The sequence below is a fragment of the Linepithema humile genome, chromosome 3 (genome assembly GCF_040581485.1).
Source record: "Linepithema humile isolate Giens D197 chromosome 3, Lhum_UNIL_v1.0, whole genome shotgun sequence".
Classification (NCBI taxonomy): Eukaryota; Metazoa; Arthropoda; class Insecta; order Hymenoptera; family Formicidae; genus Linepithema; species Linepithema humile.
The window spans coordinates 27,282,254-27,299,275 of record NC_090130.1 but is presented as its reverse complement, the minus strand read 5'-3'; the positions used below and the strand labels follow the sequence as shown (position 1 = coordinate 27,299,275).

Genomic DNA, 17,022 nt, shown 5'->3' with positions numbered 1-17,022 from the left:
ATTCTTCGCAAGAGTTTAATGATTTTAATCATGTAAAATACAGTTAAATTCATGTTTTCGCGATAACTGCGTTTTAGTGCTAATGTTACGGATATGGAAATGTGATTACGCGTGGTTTCGCCGCAAGGGGATATCTCGTAAAAGCGTAGAGTTCCGTGATATTGTATCTGATCTTGGCATTATTTAAATATGCATACTGAACAATCAGCATTGCTGTCTACGTTGCTCTTAAATCTAAATATAAGGCATCGAAAGTATAGATATATATGTAATTCTATTATAATCGAAAAACATTTAAATCCAGTCTCGCTTAAAAAGAATGTATATAATTATTTTTTTTGTTACAAATTTAATGCGAAGCTTTTATTCGTTATAATGATTTCATTCCAAATATTTTTAAATATTTGAAATTTTTTAATGGCAATGTCAATAAAGTAACTTTTGAGATATAGATTAAACATTTTTTAAATTTAATAAATTATTTATTTTAATTTAATTAATTATTTCTTAAGACAATAAAACTTTAATCTACATTTAATTTTAAACACAGACTGTATTTCAACAAAATTTTATTTTGACATTTAGTTAATTTCAATAATTTTCTCTAATGTAATTATTCTTCGTTTATGCATTCTTCAGGACATTCTATACACTATAGATTCAGAATATTTTATAATTATGCTGAAGCAGTCGGTTGTTATAACAAACGTGTATTATGGAGGTTATGCGTTACACGTATCGATTACATGTATTAAACATTTAATACATGTCGAGTTTTTTGAGCGAGAAATTATGAAAATGGAATAAATTATAAAAGTACAAGCATTCGCAATTTTCGATTTATATTTATACATTTTTTAATTTGCGCAGCTATGCCGTGTACAACAACAGAAGCAGCTTAGTAGATTATTTTAACAGATCTCGTGATAAAAGATAGAAAATTTTATTCATAGTTTCGAATATTTTGATTACTAGACAAATTCTGCAATTTTCACTAGTTTTATTGTTTGCAATCACAACTTAAAGTGAAAAGATAACTATGCATATTTACGAATCTCTCTCGGGCAAATGCTATCAGGTGGAGATTAAAGCAAGAGAGAAGTGATTAACTGCCTCGACTTTATATTTTCCATGTCGTAGCAGGTAACGGAGTTTACGAACATTTTACGTTCGCTCTCATCTCTAGCGTATTATTTCGCAGCCGGTGCATTCCCTACATGGGACGAAGTTTACGTAAGTGCGCCATTATTCTAATATTTAGAAGAAAGTTTTATCACCTGCAGACAGAGACAGGTTGTCGCTAAATTTCTACTGTCTCATAGCTGTCCAATCTATTTTTACAGCTAAGAATAAATATTGGAAAGCTGACTTCTCTATTGCACTCTTTTCTCGCGTTAGAAAGCTTTTGCGGAAATCAATCGTTCCGCGTTCCTCTTTGCTGCCAAATATTTCATTAACACGGTTCCCGAGCTTTTTACCGTGATTTTTCGAAAATTTTAGAAGCAACGTGAAATACAGAAAAATTAGAACGCGACGTGAGCAATCTGTATTTTTGCTCTGTCCTTTATTCGTATTTTTCCTCTCATGTCACATTTTTCTCAAATTTTCTCAAATCAGTTAAAAAGTTTGACGTTTTTGATTTTATGAGATATTAGTTTCTTATATATATAACACATGTATGAAATAAAATATAAATATATTATATAAGTTTTAATACTGTTAAAAAATTATAGTAACCAAATGTAGGGATAATTTTTAAATCTTTTTAATCGAGGATTATAACTCTTGCAAACCGTGGTATTTTTCGACCTCGCAACTTCTTGTTCTAAAACTTTTCTTCGTCTGGAAAAAAAGATCATGTAAAAAACTTGGTAAGTATGTAGGTGCTCGCGGTCCATTGTCTGCTATATTGACTTTTCGTCAAGGTGGTATTGCGGAATATAACCGAGACAAACTTTGGGGGATAAGTTGGTGAGCTGGTTTCATATCTTTGCCGATCTGGCAGTAGAAGTGTAGCTTCCATTCATTATCACTGTTAATCGATTCATTCTCGACTCGTTGCCCATTCATCACAGTCGGCTTAGCGTCTTCCTTTGTTGACGTGCGTTTATCGCGAATTATCGTATCGGCGATATGATAACATTCACATTTTGCAGTGCTGGCAAGTCAGCGTAAATATTGACGATATCATTAATTGGCTGATGGCATTTGCTAATGATAGCTCGTTTTCCTAATAAATTGTAGCGATCATTTTCATTGGTCTGCATTTAGGTGCACATCACATTTGTTATGCGTGTTAGTATCAATATCAATTGATGCTTATTTTATTAATTATTTGCTGAAGTATATAAAAATAATTTCAAAATTATTTTTACATATTCTTAGCTGTTAATGCGACGAATTAATCTGTGCTAGCACGTATTCATAATTTTTCTCTTTTCTGCAGCGCTGCACTCATTCTAATGAAAAGAGATAATAAAAACTACGAATGAGACTGGTTAATCTAGAAAAGTTAAGTTTTTTGAAACATTCGAGCTATATATAAAATAGTTAAACTATCTTTTTAATGAATTATATCTTTAATAATTAATAAATTTAACGAATTTGCTAAATTATATTATGAAAAATAAATTAAATTAACTTTAATGAATTAAATATACATATTTTATACGTTAAATATATCTCTCGCGTTTTGCTTTATGAAGGAAATTGATTACAGGATTGACAGATACGAATCTCCTCGAGTCAAGCGCTTCTTTGTAGTGCTGTCAAGTACTGGCGAGTACTTGTACGCGCTTACACTATGACACAGCTGACAGGCGATATGGCTATTTGTCCATACGAACCATTCACGTCCCACGTAATCGTCGGTGGCCCATCAACGCGAAATGATTCTCATTTTCAACGAACCAGCCGACGCTGATACGCACACGAGCTAATAGAATATTGATTTCGTCGTAATACAATTAAGCTGTTCTATCTATAGCGGCTTGGTGCATCCGATAATTTTCGTTTATAGCACGTTAATCCGGAAGTAATATGGTTTTCGCTTCCGTCGATCGATAGTTGTGAGAAAATGACATTGCCTGCGCATATTTTAAGGTTTTCATCCGTCTATCAATTTAAATCGTTGAAATTGCATTATTATAACGTCGCAAGATTTGTCATAGGCAAAGTTACAAAGAAAAGATTACTTTGTCGGAATAAAAACATTGTGGTGGAAACAGCTACGTTGTTGAAGAAAGTTAAACGTAACATAATGCAGCGTTAGTTACGGGTAGCCTAGACTTCTCTTATTGGATTCCGCTTTTATTGAAAATCTCAAGTACTATTCTCTCCCGCAATGAAAGACGTTCCGCAGATTTCAAGAACTTAAGTCCCTTTCTTGCTTTTTTCTATTGCTTTCTTCCTCTTTCTCAATTACCAATTTTGTCCAGCGTAAAATGTCACGTCATAACTAGTCTTGTTAAAGCTCGTTCAGAGTCTCATATATTAATTTCTGTGATTTTTAAAAAATTAGAAATATACATCTTATATCTCGGATCGTTTATTTTTTACCGAGAAAAATTGTTTTGTGAAGCTAACGAGATATTGCAATTATTTTGGACTTTTCTCTGATACGATGTTTTTCTTTTTCATTATGTTATTTTTCATTATTATAGAAGAATTATATATTAGAACTAAATATAACTATAACTCTTGTGGTGAGTTTGATTCTATCAATAATGACTTTTTTGTAATGTATACGTAATAACTACATTATCGATGCTTTGATACGCAAAACTTTGATATGCTAAGCAAAAACGTTAGAATCTATTTCTGTTTGTTTATTTTGATAATTGATAGAAAATGTAACTTTTTGCTGTTTAAAGTAATGGAATATTTATGACGAATTGTTTGATATCAGTTTTATTATAAATGGAAAGAAAAACAAGATCTCAAATAAAACGTTATCAATATGATACTCGATATAAATGCATATTCTGACAATATTTTTTGGAGAGTCATAAAGCGTAAGATTCAAACGCAGTTACAATAATATCGATTTTTGCCCGACAAACATTTTGTTGTTTGTCCAGTATAAATCTTCGATACAAAACAGATATTAAATATACATATATAAAAGTATGTAGAACGACATGTTGTATTGACGCAGATTTTTCTCCTAGATTATTTTATTTGATTTAAAAGACAATTTCTTTCGCTTTCTCAACAACTTTCTTCGTAATTTTAGCAATTATTGGATTGGAAATAAACCTTTCAAGAATCGTTTAAAATAGATGTTTTTTGCTATCGCGCACAAACTTCATTCTTTTGTGACCGATAATGCAAATGAATGTTTATACCAGGTGTGCGAACAAAACACGCCGTTGTCCGATTGTTTTACACGGTGTGCTGCAGTCTCAATGCGTACTGCATTGTTGGTAGTTTTGCATTATGACGTGGGCGGGAGAGAAATACCGGATTGTTTCGCGCGCACGGAATGGAATACTACCGCGTGAAAAACGTTTCTCGACGTACCCCTCGTTTCGTGAAACGACGCTCTTAATTTTAGGGGTGAAATCTTTTGTCGCACTTGAATAGAAGCGGCGCGGTGGTAATGATGTCTCGATGATCGCGAGATATCGCGCAATTACTGCGCGACTTTCTTTATTGTGTGCTCAAAAATACGTTAATGGTTTAATTATTCATGTGATTAATCAATCAAAAGATTAGATATTATCAAACTGCATTTAAGGAAAGTAAAAATATTTTTTGAGACGTGTAAAGATGAAAGAAACTTTTATGCTCATTTAGATAAGGTATCTAAATTTTTTATAATTTACAAAATTAAACTTTAAATGTTAAATATATTTTTTGGTATATTTTTTACAAAAATAATGCAATTGTTATATAATTATAATATACAAGGATGTTCCAGATTAAACATATCACTAGTCAGTAACAGATTTTTGAAGTCATTTGGAGAAAAAAATTTTTATATCAAAATTGAAGCTACAGCTAATTTTTAAACGTGATGTGTTTAAGTTAAGTATTAAAGTTGGGACCGATCAGATTATTAAAAATTCACGCGCTCAGGCACGCCGCATATTGATTTTTATATTTTTACTGTAAAAAAACCTAAAAAATTTATTATTAACGGGTGATACAGTTAATTTGAGACACTTTGCATATTTTACATTATTTTTAAAACCTATTTTTAAAACTCCTCTCAATGATATTAAAATGGAAGCGTGAAAGAAGAGATTTAAAAATATGCAAGGTGTTTCAGAGACTAACCGTATTACTCGTTAATAGCAGATTCTGAGATTTCTCATGGTAAAGATATAAAATATGCGACGTACCCGAGCGCGTAAATTTTTCCAATCTGATTCATCAACTTTAAACACTTTGCATTTAAAAATTATTTTAATCTCGATATTTTGGTATAAAAATTTTCGTCTTTAAATGATCTCAGTATTATCTGCTATTAACGGGTGATATGATTAGTTTAGGACATCTTATATAATGAAAAGTGTTTTTCAAATAAAATGAAATAATCTAGGAGGAGAATTTGCGTCAATATTTAGTATTAAACAGTTATCAATAAAATATAACTAAGAAAATATTACTGAATACGTTTAATGTTATAGCTTGTACATCATAAATCGAGAAAAAGTCAATTTATAAATGAACACGCTACTACTAATGTGACAGTTTGTATAAATGTATAATGACGTGCATTTTCTACCTTAATTTTCCATTGCATATTTCATCCAAGATTACACGACGCGTTAACTTGACTGATTGTGAGATGAAGTAGTGAAGAGAAAGTTGTTACCATGTACTGAGGTATTCTATTCAAGGTTTAACAGGCAGCAGGGAAATGGGATTGCTAAAGTGTTAATTAAATAGAATTAATTACAAGAATTAAGGATGAATATTTAATGTGTTAATTAATTTGCGATAATAACGCTATCTTAGATATGTGCACTTGAAAAATGGACATAAAACAAGATTACACGTACATTTTTTATACAAATTAAAATATTTAGATAATTTCTTCGAATAAATTAATTTATATGTTGCAACACAATATTACACTATTTATCTTTGAAAGGAAACGTTATTATCTTGATGTATAATTTAAAAATTTTTGTTATGTGTGATATAATATATTAATTGCTCACGAATTGCCTGGAGATTGTTCGATTGGACATCATCGCATTTATCTGTGTACGGATTATGCCTTATATATTCATTTGTTTATTCATTATTATAGTTATTATGCTGTAAGCTTTTCGACTTACATTTAATCGCCATATTTACGACACAAGTATCGCTAATGCTGGCTTATTCTACTCTTTTCTGACAATTTGTGTACTTTATTTCTTCGCACTTTTTTTTTGTACTCGTACTAAACTCCCGCTAATCTTCTCGCACAAGGATCGATTTCCCTTTCTCTCTTTCTCTTCTCGATTCTTCGTTCATACGAGAACAGAATTCTTTTCACCGCAAGAGAGTTAAACTTCGCTTAACTCAATATCCCGATCGTGTCCGGAAGTGAAGACGCAGCAAGTCGATCGAGTAAACCCCTTGAAACTGCACTGAACCCCTCCCGTCCATTTTTATGAACGCTTCGCATCCAGCCGCGCAAAGAGTGAAGAAAGTCGCGTTATGATCCTCGTGATGGATTATACTTTTGCCTTAAACTTTCCTTTTGATGCGAGCGCGATTAGTAGCTAGTGCGTCAACGCTTTTTCACGTTGACAGCAGTTTCCGATATCTCCAGGCGCGAATTTATACTGTCACGAAATTGGATAGATACATCATGCTCTTGTCTGAACTTTGAACTGAAATTGGAAAATAGTTCCTTAGTCGATGTAGCGATTAACCCTCTCATTCCCAAATTGTATCTGGACGTTGAAGATGTTATTTTTATATGTTTCACTGTGTATATTTAGTACTTATATTTAGCAATTTAATGAGTTTCTTTTTGATATTATTTTGCAAACTTTGACGCAGAAATTTTGCATAATTCTTTAATTTAAACATGCTTTTTGAAAATAATCTAGTTATTTTAAAAGGAAAATATGACGATATGAGAGCTTTATTTTTTCCACGAACATTAATTTTCTGGTATTAAAATAATAATATTAGTTAATTCTGATTAATATGAGTAACTGAGTTGCATTATTTTCTTCCACGTTTTATTACAGAGTCATAACAATTATTTTTTCATATTTACAAAACTTGATATATGAACATAAATATGCATATAAATATAAATAAGGTTTGCTGTTTGCCTACAGAGATGCATATTCTTCGTTTACACAACAAATGGAAAACGATAAAAATATGCCGTACTGCAGTCGAGTTGATATTAAATAACCGTGATATTTATTTGAATTTACCGACTTGTTTTCTAATGATATCTCGAGACAAAACGTCTCGGCAAAGTGTGCCTTTAAACAAACTTTCATGAGTTTAAGATATCGCTTAACACCGGTGATCATTCTTCGTTCTCTCACTTGACGAAAAGAGAATTCCTACATCCAGTTAATGAGAATTCGACGATGAGGCGACCGGTGCACTTTTCCCACATGTCTTGTCGAGAACGGTCGAGAAGATAAACGACAGAGTGGTCCGTAACATTTTCAACAATGTAACACGAAGAGGAATACTGTCGTTCAATTATGTTAAAACAACATCGCTAAAATTGTCACGAAAAAAATACAAAAGATACAACGCGTGAAAGACTTACAAAAATGCTTACATCGATATAATTTTGAAATTCCGTTTCAAATACGTGACGCAAATTGCGTTGCGTGTTTTCAATAGTTGCATGACACAGAATATTCTTTTATAAATAACATCCCTTCTGAAATTCCAAACAATAAGCTCGTGGGTTGGTTGAGTATATAATTTCGAGATTCGATTTCGCGGAATACTATATACGTTATATCTCGGATCGCATGACGTGGAAAAATCTGCGTGTGGTTCGGCAGTTCTGCCAAACAGAAAGCGCTTAAAATTATAATTGAATCTATCTGGAAAAAAAATTATTTTTGCGAGAGCAAATAAAGAACCGCGGATTATTTCCACTTATCCGCCTTATCTCGTTACAGCAAGGGCAACCAAAGCTGTCGAATGAAACTACCGCGGTACTGCATATGCAGCATAAATCCCGAAAGCTACGTTACAGCGATAACAACAGAGAACGCAACCCGTTTTTCAATAGCATCGCTTTGTAGACACGTTAAAAAAAAAGAAGGACGCGCAGAAAAACGAATAAAAATTGCGAACGGATCTACCGCGATGTGTTTGCGCGGACAGGTGCCTTTGTGCGAAGAATGTAAGTACAAGGGATTCATAAATATTCATCGAAAGCGCAGAGCCGTTTTAGGGAGCCACGGACTCAGGCGACAAAAATATTCCTTTGTGCGGAATCTTTAGTTCTAATTTAAAAGATATTTTCTTTTACATTGAATCACATAAAAGCAAAAAATTCATAATTTACGTCTGTATATTGTATATATTGACGATTAGTGAGTTGACAGAAAAAGAAAATTACTCAGTTGAAAGTTTTATTGAATTGAGCAGTTCAAACTGGGGAATACTCCAAAGCCGGTGCAATTGAGCGTATCGGAAAAATGGTTTTCGTGTACGAGTCTGCATATCTTCTGCGCGTCGGTGCTCTAATGCAGCCGGGATTATGGCACGACGCGTCGCGGTGCAACGAGGTGCAAAACTGCATCGACGGGAACGCAAAACTACCGCGTTGTCGCGCGTGAAGACGTATCGGGAGATATCGAGTCGGTAATACCGCCGGCTTTGTCGTATTCGTACGATGGTGTATCGCGAAAGCCGAGTGAGCAAATACAGATCTTCCTTTGTGTGTTGCCGATCGTATCTTTCTTTAATCTTACACAAGTCTAATGCAACGGTTTCCATTTCCTTTGTGCAGAATAATGTGGAAAAAGTCATCCAATTTTATGACTTGGAATAGCTTTCACAATTTTTAGATATAAACGAGAATTGTTTAATGAATTTTCTATGATTTTGAGGCGCATGTATTGATAGTATGCAAATATTTTACGAGATCCTATTCGTATTTTCATACAAATATTCATATTTTGAAGGATTTACAATTGCATTTATTTTGGAAAATACATAAAGTGAAATAAAACTCGAATAATTTTCTGTTTTATTAAGGTAAAATAAAATTTTAGTTATATATTAAACCAGAAATATTTGTTTTATAATTTGTATGTCGTATTGAAATAACTTTAATTGAAATATTTTAAAATACGCTAAATGTGCTAGTTAGGATCAAAAATAATGCCAATTTTGTCTGTACGACGTGTACGTTGTGCTCTTAATTTTATCCTGGCATTCTGGCCTGTTAAAGCGGAGTAGAACTTTAACGTTGTAATTAAGCAGCAGGGATTCTCAAATTTGGCGATAACAAACTTACATTCTGAATGTGCGCTGAATGTTTTCAATGAAAATCATCTTAATTTGCGCACATTCAGAATGTAAGTTTGTTATCGCCAAATTTGAGAATCCCGCTGCTTAATTACAACGTTAAAGTTCTACTTCGCTTTAACAGGCCAGAATGCCAGGATAAAATTAAGAGCACAACGTACACGTCGTACAGACAAAATTGGCATTACTTTTGATCCTAATGCGCATAATAAAAGTAAAAAAAAACTTTGAATATTTAGTAGTTTTGATAGCAACAAGAGTTTCTTGGAATTTACAATTTATATGAAATAAACAGTCTATAAAGTTATTAAATTTGAGCATAATTTGCATTGATAAATTATAATTGTAATTTAGCGGTAATAAATATAATAAATGACTTTCTACATTCACACAATGAGAAATGCAACGTTATTTACTTTTTATTATTTGTTTTTATGAAATGGAAAAAATAGTCGCGAGAAAAGTTATGAGGACAGAAAGTACACGATTCAAAGTTTACGAGTTCCGCATTTTTTTGAGACGCTCTCTTATAACAATTGTGAATTCGGACATTCCATTTTACCCAAGTACACCACCCGTGGTTTGAGAAACGCTGTGTTACGTTATTATGGCAGAACATAAAGCGAGTCTATAGATAAAAAGAGGGTAGTAACGTCTCCTTCGCGAAGCGAACATTCCATGGTGATCGTCAAAGAAACGAGAAGACGCTCTTTTTTATTTTTCCTTTACGACGGGATAGTAGTTTCGAAAATTCTTAGGCGAAAGAGGCGAAGTGTCCTCTTTGCGAGATAATGTCGATGGAAAAGCGCAACCAGAAAGTTACCATTCGCTTTCATGAAATTTCAGACTTATGACCCATTTAACCTAAGCTTAAGTTATTATTTTTATTACTTTGCGAGGTTCTTCTTCTTTCGTTCGTCATCTTTAAGTCTTTTTTTCGAGAGTAGGCAAGGATATATTTCTGGATATGTATTTTATGTATTAATCAAAACAAAATGTTCTTATCAGAAATTGATTTGAGCTTTTTAACAAATCCTTTGGATGAAAATTTTTCCACAATCTTTAAATAATTTGCTTTGAAATCTTGATAATTAATTTTTAAATAAATATTCCGCTAAAGTTAGGTTTGCGTAGAGAATTAAATAATTTTGAATAGATGAAGTCTTTTTTATTGTTAGTACGCTTATAAAACTTGATGTAGAAGAACCGTATTATTCTTAATTTAAATTGTTAGTATGCAAATATTATCGTTGAAGAATGAGATTGTTTTCAAATTGGGTACGGAAGTTGCTGATGTATCTGGATAACTTTAATACTTAAAAAATCGAGTCTAACTTGTTCCTAATTGATTAATTTAGACGATGTAAAGTTAGGACGCTCACGGATAGGAATAGGATCGATATATTTTGTAGGGGATGTAATTGGTTTTGCATCGATATTGCAAATAACATGTCCTTATCGCAGCGCACAAAGTGCTACAAACTACAATGATGTTGCAATATTCAGAAGCTACGGACGTAGCTTTCGCCCAAGGGAGATATCTAACGCTAAACAAGGAGAAGTTATGGCACATGTCCGCTCATGATTCTCGCATTTACTTTTTAATATTCGCTGTCCACCAAGCATGATTCTCGCCTCGCCGCGTTATTATTTTCCCATAGCGGCACTTAAATTCACATATGAAACTCGCGATCGATACGATCGATATGATAGGTGGTTTTGTGCTCACGTTAGAAAATAGTTTTACTTAACGCGTATCAAACTTCTGTTCTAAAATTTTTTAATTTATTCTAAGATACTATTGAAAATAAAGTTTAAAATAATGTACAAAATATCTGTCGATATTAAAACGAGAGATAATAAAAAGTTTATAACAATTAAAATTATTAATGATTTAAAAATAAATAAACGAAATAAATACATAAAATTTACATGCTTATAAAATAAAAAAAATTATCGATACTTTATTTAAATAAATGAAAATATGTGACGCGCGTAAACATAACGTTACATAATAATATCGTGAAATTGCTTGATAAAAAGTGATCATTTATTTTTAAATTAAATCGATTTTTTAAAGAATTTATTATAATTAATACCGCATTGCGGCTTATGTTTGTTTTTTTTGCACAAAAAAATTATTAAATACCGAGAAATACAAAATTGTCGAACAATGTTCTAATCCATCACTTAAAACTGTCTATATATTTCGCGTTCTTGAAACACTATATGATTAATTCGACCCCATTTATCTAATTCGATCTATAATTTAGACGCTTTTCAAGAAAATAGCTAATTATTATCTGCACACGAGTTCTCGTATTGTTTACTTAAATAATGTCTGTAGTCAAACTACGATGCTCTTCGAAACTGAGGCGCAGCTTGCGAATTCGAGTTAGCGTGGGAACTGTAGATACTTTGCAAGGCGAATAACCACCTGTAATACTACCTGCGTAAAGAGATTTTGCTTTAGGCGAGCTAGTTTCACAGAGGCCGCCTACCAGTAGGATGGTTTATGACGTAAGCGGACGGAAAAAAAAAACAGAAACGTATGCTGCGGGCAATAGCAACTAATTGCCGAGTGAAACTCATTTTGCCGCGAGAATGTAACTGTAAATGGCGTATTTATAAAGAGTTCTCGCTCGGAGGGACGTTTTTAATTCTATCTCATATATAGGTATATTATACATCCGATGCACCGGATGATATAAAAATTAAAAAGCATTATCCAAAAAAAGATAGCCGTCAAATAATCTGTTTTACAACACACGTAGGATTTGTTTTGTTGCGACCGATTAAAATTTTCTATCTCTGAGTGTATTTTTTTCCCTTCTCGCCTTGACATTTTTGAGAAATTTTATTCTTGCACAAGCGTCGCCAACAAATCCTTGACGGATACTTAATGTTCTGTGTTTTTTTTATCTGGAGAACGTGGGCGCGAAAATAATCAACGCGGGATATCGGATAGTATAATTAATCATGTCCGACTGCCCTTTCTTTTGCGCCGTTTCTTCGCCGCCAGTCTTTTCTTCCATCGGAAGATGAATAATCAGACGATGGAGCGGAGTTCGCTTAAGATTACCGAAGAAACAAGATTTTTCCGTTACCTTTGAGATTTAAATTGCCAAAGCTTTTTAACTTTCAGCAGTAAATAACTATTAATGCTTTGAGATCGAAGTAACCGCCACTTTTCTTTATTCCACTGCTAGCATTTACTGTTAAAAGAATATCCATCGGGCTTAGAGCGTCTTATATTATTTCACTTTATTGTATATAGCATCTTATATTATTCTCTCGCTTGTAAAATCCATCATGTTCGCGCTCATTTCTGTATGAGAAGTCTTGAAAAGTCCAATTTTCTAACATGAATAAGTAGGATGTATTGAAGAACAGAAGAAAAGATTAAATGACATTTTCTTGACTTATGCGATACTTTCTAGGAAATCAATGCCGCGTTTAATTCTCTAAACAAATGTTCTTGCTTATAGAAGTTGATAACAATTGTTTTCTAAGTAAATGATTGATATTGCATAAAATTGAATTGATGAAGAAAATGAGATGTTTTTAATGCTTTGACTAATTGTAAGAAGAGAATTCGAATTTAAATAAAATTGATGAATATTTTATTAATACCGATCTGGAAAAATATTTTTGTAAAATTATAAAAGTTATTAGTGCTAGAAATTTTGTCGTAACGTGATAAATAATGAATTAATTACAATTCGATTTTCTCGAAAGAAAGAAAAAGAGAACAAAATTCTGAGAGATTTCTAATAACACGATGTTTACAATGTTTACAATTCATTTCACGATCATATCGCGTCGCGCTAAAAAGACCCAATTATCGAGTTTAAAATCATTATTAGAGAAACGTGAGCGGAATATTCATGCTTGAGAATATTACCGAGAAGAAACAAAGCTTTTATTTCTTACGAAAATAAATGAGATGACTAAAATAACGGGCGTGAAAGAAAAAAATTTATTTTATGTATGTACAAGCTTTCACGGCTCGCATCTCGCGAGTGCACGAACATGTATCTCGGTATCGAGTGGATTGTAAACAATATAAATTTTTTAAAGCCGTGGTTTAATGGTACACGAACGGCATATGCATAAATTGCTATTTGTTAACATCAAACGAATGAAATGCGTCAAACTCAATACGTGGTCGCTTTTGCACGATTTTGCCAGTCACACGCAGTGTTCGTTTCCGTCGGTTCATTGTTTGATATTACATTCAGCGTTTCCGAGGGGCTTTTGTGACGGCGTACGTGACGTAAAGTGTACGAAATCATTTCGGATTAACGAGGATACGTTTAGGCAAGAGAAGCGAGCACAGTGGTTGCGAAATTGTTTCAACCCGTCTTCATTGGTCCAGCATTCGAGTATTGTATAATACTATTCGTATCAATTCGTGTATCGCAGTTACTGATTTTATGTATTTAATTTTCTCGATGCGCTGATATTCCTATGATCAAAATTAGACATATTAATTAGATCGAGTCTATTTTATCTCTCCTAAAATTACACGATGTCTCATTTAACGTTCACTATCGAATTAATATTCGCCGCAATGAGCAAACGATTTTATAGTTATTTATGGTCGCGTGATTGCTCCAGTTTTTTTCCGCAACTCTAGTTATTAAATGTTTATAAAAGAATAAAGAGGAATAATATTAACATTATATAGAGTGCACTGTTTTGCAACAATTTTGTTTTTAGGACGAACTAAAATAAGTTGGACAATTTCCAACACTTCTTCCTGGTACATGTTGTACACGGATTAAAACAACACGCTTGGGGCACTTTATGTGTAACTCGCAATCACAACTCCTTGTGCTCCGACAAGCGTTAATTCGGACAAGCACTATAATCGCGAGTCTGATCAAAGCCGGATCACGTTTTATTCCCCCGCTGGTCCAGACACAATCGATGTCGACCTGCAGAAAACTTTGAAGAACGCGTCCGGAGCCGGACACGTTTCGCGTCGCGCCAAAGTTTCTATCGTGCGCTCGAACTCATCAACGCTGCTGAACTATTTCGGTTCGGCTGGAAGTTCAGCAGCGATTGTTCCCTGTTTTCATCGACGCGAACGGAAAAGACGAACTCGACGGCCGATAGAAACTTACGGCTTCTATCGCCTCCGCCTCTCAGCGGGCCACTCACGAACGCGAGCGAATTTGTTCCGAAATTAGCCCTTGCTTCGATACAACGTAACCCCGTTCACGTTTAAAGAAATTTTTGCTGCTCCCGTGACTCGAAACAGCAATATATCGTGGGCATTTTTAGATCTTGAACTGAAACACCACATAAGAAATGCAATTAAGTTGCGTAATTTGATTCTTGAATTCTATAAATTGAACTAGAATAATTAATGTTAATTTAAAGCAAATCAAATACGTTTAATCAAGCTCGATTGATACAAATTGAATCGACTTCTGGATTTATATTTGTTTTGATGAAAAGCGATTCTGGCATAGCGGTAATCGGTTGTTTTTTTATTTAAACGACTCGAAGTAGAAAGATAAACTTGACGTCAAGTAGAAAATTACATACCTTCTCGTTGAAATTCAATTTGATTATTTAAGGTCAAATTAAATTCCAAATTAATTTACCGTCTCTTATCTTCGCGACTGGGAAGAGAAAGGTAAAGGCAAATTCGATATCGGTGGGTACATACGTACGAGCGTCCTTTTTAGCTTCTCTCTTTGCAGCTACGAGGACGAATTTATACTGAAATTAGTCCCCGACCTGGCAAAAAGCGCGGCCCTATCGGCGTGTAATTTTCGAAGCGGCGACGCGATTCACATAATAAAGGGACACGTAGCGTGCAACGCGGAAAAACGAGTTAAATTAAGTTTGCTCGCTGGATACCGCGCTTAATTGGATTCGCTAATTTTACACGGGACGAAATCGGATTGGCATACGTTACGAAGTCGACGCGCAAAAGAACTAATGCAAGCTAATTCAACAATGCGTATTGATTTCACCGATATTCCATTCGGACAAAGCGGATTTTTTATTAGCTCTAAATTGCACTAGTTGTTTTAAATTTGTGTATTATTGATATTTAGATTTGTTTACGAACGTCACTCTCGATTGATTTTTTTCTCCGGATACTTCGCAAGTTGGCCGAATTCGTAGTCCGAATTAATTCAATCAGAGTTCTATCCGCTTACGCGCGATAGAAGATTCGACTGTCGTTGCGATTTACGCGTGTGTACCGAAAGGAAATAATTAAATAAAGCCCGACCTGCGACCTGGAAAGACAAACTCTCCTCCGGCTTGGCAAATAGAGCGACGAGAGTCTCGTGAGGAGCAAGATCAACGAAGGTAGCCTCCTTGACAAAATTGCTTTTCAGACTTGCCGTATGCAGTGACGCTCGCTTGACCATCCTCTACACTTGCCGTGTGGAGAGAGATCCGCAAATATGAAACGTTAAAGGCCAGATTCCTTGTTCAAATTTCAGATTTTCAAAATTCTTGTGGAGATTTAAAAACAAAGGATTATCGAAAATGACCGTTGTCGCAATTTTTTTGTTTTAACATCCTGCTAGATATTTTTCAAAGCTAATAAAGTTAGGTATTAAAATTCTGTTGAACGAAATTCTACTCGGATTATCTCAAATGCTTTTGTAAGCAATTTTCTCTATGTGATTAATATATTGAATTGTTGAATGTTAAATATTTTGATAATAAATATTTGAGGAATTAATTACTGAACAGAAATTACGAGATTAACATTTCTCGGAAAGTCAAATAGCATTTTACGTATAATAATGGAGACATACGATTTGTCAGATCTTTATGTTTCGGAGCGTAATTGAAACCTAAAGAGCTTGTAAATATATTGAATAGTCGATCTATGTTCTTATTATTGCTACCTTAACATTTTTAAATCTTTCTCTTTCTCTCTATAAAAAAGTTTTACTTCGTATAGACGAACCCTGTAAAATGATCGCGGTTCTTTATATTTATTCTTGCTCTTTGAAAGCTCATTCTTCCAGAACTGTAACACAGAACTTTTACGAGAAAACGAATGAAAACGAAACCGAGTGTCAAAGCTTTTACATTCCAACTCTTTCATACCTAGCGTCGCGTTTTTTGCGATATTTTACAACGGCAACGAATTTCGTGCTACGTATTGTAAAGGAATTTACAGTCGATTCTGAAAGAGAATACTAACTTTGAACTAAGATCATTAGAAATTGATATTGTCTCTAGGTTCGCTACGTGAAATTGTGAAAATAATAATTCTTTACGATAATTTTCGTTACGTTGTGTGTACCTTTTTTACATTAAACAATTTGTAAACTAGCAAGATACAAAAGTATGAATCAAAGTTCTCCGAGTTTGAGATCCTTTTTTTAGATTAGCAATCTTAGCGTCAACTGTGTGTAACAAATAAGGAAAAGCTTGATATCTGTAAGTTTGTTCCACGGGCTAAAGTTTTTAAAAGCGACGTGTGTCGCCGCTTCAGACAGTCTCCACCCCGAAATACCACGAGGATCCTATTGCGGTTCTTCTAGGGCGTTAACCCTTCCATTCTCGTCA

General features: G+C 33.7%; 2 protein-coding genes across 5 annotated transcripts in view; one reads left to right on the top strand and one right to left on the bottom strand.

Moving 5' to 3' along the window:
* The window catches only part of LOC105678932 (midasin), a 96,346-nt gene that overhangs the window by 42,209 nt on the left and 37,115 nt on the right, over positions 1-17,022 (top strand). The window lies entirely within an intron of this gene.
* LOC105678945 (gastrin/cholecystokinin type B receptor-like) overlaps positions 1-17,022 on the bottom strand; it is a 48,619-nt gene that overhangs the window by 29,909 nt on the left and 1,688 nt on the right. The gene's annotated exons all lie outside the window — the stretch shown is intronic.